This window comes from Cucurbita moschata, unplaced genomic scaffold (assembly GCF_002738365.1).
Source record: "Cucurbita moschata cultivar Rifu unplaced genomic scaffold, Cmos_1.0 Cmo_Scf00165, whole genome shotgun sequence".
Classification (NCBI taxonomy): domain Eukaryota; kingdom Viridiplantae; phylum Streptophyta; class Magnoliopsida; order Cucurbitales; family Cucurbitaceae; genus Cucurbita; species Cucurbita moschata.
Window position 1 is genome coordinate 46633 of NW_019268681.1, and position 6663 is coordinate 53295.

The following is a 6663-nucleotide window of genomic DNA, read 5'->3' on the forward strand; positions in this document are numbered from 1 at the left end:
AACCAAGTGCGGTGAACGTGGATTGAACACGTGACCTTCAGATCTTCAGTCTGACGCTCTCCCAACTGAGCTATCCCCGCACTCATCAAAAATGTAAATTCATCAGTAAAGATATTTTCGCTGATTCAAAAGAAATAATGACTAATTTTTTATTGAATAGTCAGGTTATGCAAATAGAAACAGGTGCGGTGAACGTGGAGATTGAACAAGTGACCTTCAAATCTTAAATCTGACGCTCTCCAAACTGAGGTATCCTCGCTAACATTAAAAATGAATGTTTTTAAGTAAAGATATTTCCGCCAATTAATTGAAATTTTAGAAAGAAATAATCACTAATTTTAGATTGAATAGTCAAATTGTTGTGCAACGTGAACCATGTGTGGTTAACATGGATCGAGCACGAGACCTTCAGATCTTCAATCTAACGCTCTCTCAACTGAGCTATCCACACTAACAGTAAAAATGAAAATTCATCAATAAAGGTATTTTCGCTAATTCATTGAAATTTTAAATAGAAATAATCACTAATTTTTAATAAGATATTCAAGTTATCCAACTTGTATAAGGTGCGGTGAACTAGAACACGTTAGGTATTTCGGATAATTCATTGAGATTTCAGAAAGGAATAATGATTAATTTTAGATTGAATAGTCGAGTTATGCAACTAGAATTAGGTGCGGTGAACGTGGAGATCAAACACGTGACCTTCAAATCTTTAGCCTGACGCTCTCCCAACAGAGCTATCCCCGCTAATATTAAAAATGAAAATTCATAATTAAAGGTATTTCCATTAATTCATTATGTATAAAAAAGAAATAATCACTAATTTTAGATTGAATAAGCAAGTTATGTTTTTAGATTGTATAGTCAGATAATAAACTTGTATTAGGTGCGTTGAACGTGGATAAAACACGTGTGACTTTCAAATCTTCAGTCTAACAATCTTCCAACTGAGCTACTCTTGCTAACATTAAAAATGAATATTCATCAGTAAAGGTATTGGGTACACTTCTGGAAATTCAACAAAAGACAATAGTATTAGACCGAGATGCCAGATTTAAATCTCGCTTCTGGAAAATTCAACAAAAGGCATTGGGTACGCAGTTATAGTACGACATTCCACCCATAAACAGATGGTCAAACAGAAATGCTCAAGCAAATATTGGAAGACATGTTGAGGGTATATGAGATGGATTTTGCAGGAAGTTGGGATAAGTACCTACCCCTTATGAAATTCGCTTATAATAATACTTGCCGAGCCACCATACAAATGGCCACATACGAGGTTCTCTATGGACGAAGATTTCGATCCCCTATCTTTTGGGAAGGAGGGGGGCAAACGACAATTATTAGGTCAGAGCTGGTGCAAATTACCAACGCCACAGTCTAGAAGATTAAAGCTAGGATACAAACCGCACAAAGCCGAGAGAAAAGCTATGCAGACCTAAGGCGCAAGGACATGGAATTGTAGGTAGGGGATCATATATTCCTAAAGGTAGCACCCCATGAGAGGGGTGCTCAGGTAGGGTAAAAAGGGGAAGCTAAGCCCTAGGTTTATCCGTCCCTTTGAGATATTAGAAAGGATTGGATCTGTGGCCTATAGAATCGGGCAATGCCCAAACTTGTCTGCAGTACATAATATCTTTCATGTATCCGTACTACGGAAGTAGACCCTAGATCGTTCGCACGTACTGGCTCATGAAACTCTCTTCTTGAAAGATGACCTAACGGATAAAGAAGACCCGATTCAAATAATAGACAAGAAAGTCAAATGATTGAGAAACAAGGAAATCTCTCTTGTTAAGATCCTATGAAAGAATCATAGAGTAGAAGAAGCCACTTTGGAAAAAGAAGGCAAATAAGAACCTTGTACCCTGACCTATTTTAGAATAAGCACTTTGGATGACCGAAAGTTTTCGAAGGAGAGGAGAATTTGCAACACTCAAGGTCTCCAATAAGAGACAGTGTATAATCCCCACTAGGTTGTATCTAGAAGCAAAGAACAAGTAAAATTGAAAAAACATTGAGAAAATGGTACTTTTTCTAATTTTTATAAACTTTCGGAATCATTAAATTTTTTATAGAATAAGAATTACACTCAAAGACGTTTCTCCAAACCAATTCCTTTAGCCTGAAGAAAGGATATGGAAGAGGTTCAATGAAGAAATAGGGCCTTGAAACCCCTAGAATCGGCTACCCAATAAGAAATCTTTGGTTTTATCTCCAGCGATAAATCATATTTTGGATGAACTTTCGAAGCGAATATCTTAGGCTACGATCCACGAGAAGGTATCATCAAATCAATCCCTAGCCCTTCCTTGTAATACCCATTTTTAAGTTTCACGAAGAAATCGAGGAGAGAAATGCTGTAAATGTGGCTGTACAGGCCGAGTTTCAGATGGCGGCGACGCGAAAAATGCGCATCTTCTTCCTGTTCAGAGGAAGAAAACGATGATATGGCCAGTTCAACTGAACTGTCCAAGTCAACTCAAAATTTGACATTTTCTCGGGTTTTCTCAATGTTAAACCCAATTCAGACCGATTCTGATAGAAAATCTTATGGTTTCAGAAACTAGACACAATAAGGAGTACGTGGAAGGAAATTTGAAGTAATTCAGATACTAGAAGCTCAAGAATGGATGTCCCAAAAGTCGACGACAAGGCAAGTAGCCACCTTGGACTTTTTGTTAAGAAATACTTGTAGAAATTGCTTTGATTTTCATATGAACCCTAAAACAAGTATGAATTAATGATATATGAAAGAAAAACCCAAATAACCGTGAGTTAAGACCCTGAACCGATTAAATAGCTCGAGATTTAAGTAACATTAAAATAACCCACTATATGAGCTCCGCTGCCTATCAAATTTTAATACTGAGCATATTATAGTATGTTGAGGTTAGATATGAAATTTGGTGGTCATTGGATAAGGATAAGTAGGTAAACCAATAAATGGTGTAAAATGACCATAATGCCCCTAAGGTAATTTACCTTCGGTTCATGACCTAGATGACCTTCAAATGCTATGAAATTCATCAGTAGATCTTATTTTATGAAGCGTTATATGAATCCTTATCCCAAGAGGTTTATATAAGGTAATGAAGTTTGGGAGTTATTGGAAAACTTTAGTTAGCGAAACCAAGATATGGGAGAAAATGCTCATCACGATCCATATGACCTTTGCCATGAATTACGATGTTTATAAGTTTTGTAGTCAATGTTCCCAATGTTTACTGCACACAAAAAAAGATAGGGATGTTAAAGTTTTAAGTCACTTTTGGAAAGTATGGTGGATAAATTGGGTACCAAATTATTGTTTTCACCTGCATGTCATCCTGAGATTCATGAGCAAACTAAAGTGGTTAATAAAATATTAGGAGCATTGCTTAGAGCTATTATTTATAAGCATATTAAGTCATAAATTGGGTAACAAATTATTGTTTTCAACTACATGTCATCTTCATAATAATGAGCAAACTGAGGTGGTTAATAGAACATTATGAGCATTGCTTAAGGCTATTATTTGTAAGAATATTAAGCCTTGGGACCAATGTTTGCCACTCATTGTTCTCTTTTTGAAGTTACTTACGGATTTAATCCACTTACGCATCTTGATTTGCTTTCTAACAATTATATCAAATTGAAGCATGCAATATAATAAGATTTGAAATAGGTTTTTTAAACCTTGAACCAAGAAGTAATTCAGAAGGATATTGGGAAAGAAAAAAAGAAAAAAAAAGGATGCTATATTTAATTATAATTTACCAGTGTCTTTATAACATGTTAATTAAAAAGAGGAAACAACAAGAATAAACAAACAAAGGAAATTTGTGTATGTATGATTCTCTTCAAATCTTGGAAACTACGAGGATTCCTCTCCTTTCTTGACATAAAGACTTACTTTTTCGGGACTTGGACCATAAAGAGTCATCTACTCTTACTCCTACTCCCTTCTCTAAGAATCAACATAGCATAATCATTCCATGAAGGCCGAGGTAGTCTTATAAAAGAAGATGAGGGTACCACTTTCAAATCATTACATGAGGACTTGAGAAAGTTTTGTAAAAGAAGACGAGGGTACCACTTTCTATTGCAGAATTTCTATGTGAATAGAGAATATACCATATTCTTGGGAGATAAGATAAAGCCTCGAGCCTAACTTCAAAGGCATTACACAAATTGTTCTATGATATTTTTTCTACGAACTCTCTGTTATGTTGTCCGCTGAAGGTTTCAGGAAAGGGAAACAGATTCTCTATTGCACTGATCTACCAATAGAAGTTTTACCTAGGTCATCTACCATCACAATCCTTTTAAGGAAGATGCACCCAAATAACCAGTGAACAATAACATTTAAAGAAGTTTCAGAGAGCGAGAAGAGGATTGTGATAGAAGTTGCCCTAGGTAAAACTTCTTTAAATGTCTTAGCCAATCATGACCTCATAAGAGGTGTCTCTTGGACAACAAATGTCTTAGCCAATTGTGACGGTCATGATTGCTCAAGGCGTGTCGCCCAAATAATCGGTAAACAATAACATTGCCCAAATAAACGCCTTGGACAACAAATCGTTTACAAGAATTGTTGAGACATGCAACATGCAACCACAGGCAACACGCCTTGAGCAATCATGACTGTGACATCTGCCCCAACGCAATTTATTAGATGAGGCTGACTTTTGGTCTCTCAATGCGCTTCCAACTGATCTCATAATGAGGAGTCTCTTCCAACCTACTAGGTGCTGTTGAAAATCACTTCTCGGTTTGTTGAGTCTTCATGTCTTCTCTATTCATGTCTTTCCTACTTTCTTCGCTTGAAACTTTTTCTTATTTGTATGACGTCATACCACCTGCTTCTGCTTGATGTCTTCTTGGTCGAAATAATAACGTTTCAAGTTACTAACGTGGACAACAAGGTTAGTCCGCATCCATAAGAGCAATTGGATTCTATATGATGTCTTCGTAATCTTATGGATAACTTTCACTAGTCCATAGTATTTTCACACCAGTTTTTGGTTCTTGTTGCTTTGAACTCGAAGTTTATCTGAATTTAACTTATATGAACTCTTTATTTTTCTTGAAATTATTGTGGTTGACACTTCCGACTGACCCTTCTCTTCATCCGTCTAGATGATATTTCTTTGTGAACATGTGTTGCTTCAGTGGTTTGTTTCTGTCTCCCTTCTTCAGTATCTGACCTTGTTTTTGTCTCTCTTGGAGGGGATAAATCCATTTTCTGACCATGTTTGCGTCGTGGTGTTCATGTAGTGGCAACAAGGTTTCTATTGAGGTTGGCTCACTTGAGCTCCCCTTTTCAATTACATCAATAGCAGCAAGCATAAATTCATCATGGCTATGATTCTTTCTCAACTGTAGTATCGACATCATTTTCAACCCTCTTGGTTGATGGATGTTTTTCTGAATTATCGTCGGATTAGACTCCATTACTACTAGATATTTTGCTAGGGGCATGTAACTGACTTTGTGTTTCAGCAAGACGTTCATTCCTGACACGACTTCAAAGTCATCCATTTCAACAATCACTAAACAATTTGCCTAGTCCAAGGCTCCAGCTTGATTAGAGTTCTCATTGTGACTCTTAAGACAGGTAAAGCTTCCAATTTGACGGCGTTCATCTTTCCTATATCTTGATGCCAAAGGATGTTAAAATATTTTACATCGGTCTCCATCATGAGTTGTGGGTGGCTTTAGAGTTGACAATGGTGTTCCTTACTACTTTGTGCTTTACTCAAACCTTGACATACATAATATATATATATTCATTTAACTATAACACATATGGTCCATGGAAGAATTGTAGCTCTTATGCTCATTAATATTATAATGGCTACTACCTAAATTATAACCTAAAGTTGATAATTGATGTCCAAGTAGCCAACCCTAAATTTGTAATCATTGTGGAGTGATTGAAATTACAATGGAAGTAGTTTAAACTCCTAGTACCTTAAATGAAGTTGGTCTCTTCTAATAAAACACGAATTTCTCTTTAATATCATTAATATAATTATGCTTCATCTTGAACCTACTAACATGAAACTAAAACTGCGTTCAATTTAACTCCATTTTATTGTCATCTTGAATGACGTGTAGGATATATTCTTGATTTACCTTGATATTTCTTATTAGTTAAGCTTTTTGCAAAATCACAATTAGACAACAACAAAGATGAACTTGGGTCTGTTTATTATTTTAAAGAAAATTTCTTTCTCCATCTTATTCATAATAACTCTGCAACTAAATTCATATTATGCTAAGAAACAAATTTTTTACTCGCAAGAAGTAAAATATGCAACTTTAACTAAAATTTCATCTAAACAAATTTTATTGCCATACAACATAGATGACAATTATAGCCTTCAAACAAAAAATAGAGTAGTTGTGGTGAACGGGATAGAAATTCTAGTGTTCATCCATAATATACAACCACTACCTAAATTATGACCTAAAAATTTGAAAACATAAGTTGTAGTTGAAAATTACATAAAACAATCCCCTAAATCCAAGAAGTCGTGTCCAATTAATAAATCCTAACGATAGTAGCTAACATAGAGTAATTGAAGCTCCACATGAAGTAATTTAAAGTTTCAGTTACTTAACTAAAGTTTATCTGTCTTTAATGAAGCATGAGTTGCACTTAAGTTCATG

General features: G+C 35.4%; 1 non-coding gene across 1 annotated transcript; it reads right to left on the minus strand.

The window, feature by feature from the left end:
* Positions 1-7: 7 nt before the first annotated feature.
* Positions 8-80, minus strand: TRNAF-GAA. The gene has a single exon. It is a non-coding gene; the product is annotated as a tRNA-Phe (tRNA).
* Positions 81-6663: the final 6583 nt, after the last annotated feature.